Consider the following 414-nt stretch of genomic DNA (forward strand, 5'->3'; position numbering starts at 1 on the left):
AAGTGCGTGCAAGGTCTATACAGACCTTGGGTGTGTGCGCATCCAATTCCTTATTTCTACCCGACTTTACTTCGATTCTTTTTATATATAATGAATATTACCTCCCCCTCCTCCTGATCCGGGTGCATTAAAAGCAATTTTTAACTCTAAAGCCACTAAAAATAGCGGCATCTTTTTAATGTATGCCCTTGGGAGCTGCTTATTCAAGTTTCTTTTTTCTCCTTCAAGTGTATTAGCATGCACAAAACTCTTAACTGTTTTTGTTATCGCGATAACACCCAATTGTCTTAATACGCTATCACTTTATCTCATAAATTTGATTTACTGTGGTTTGGTACAATCATCATAATCTGTTTTTATGTTAATTACTTACTTATTCATTTACTCTTGTGCTTATTCATTTCTTGTATAACT

The sequence above is a fragment of the Penaeus monodon genome, chromosome 19, assembly GCF_015228065.2.
Source record: "Penaeus monodon isolate SGIC_2016 chromosome 19, NSTDA_Pmon_1, whole genome shotgun sequence".
NCBI lineage: Eukaryota > Metazoa > Arthropoda > Malacostraca > Decapoda > Penaeidae > Penaeus > Penaeus monodon.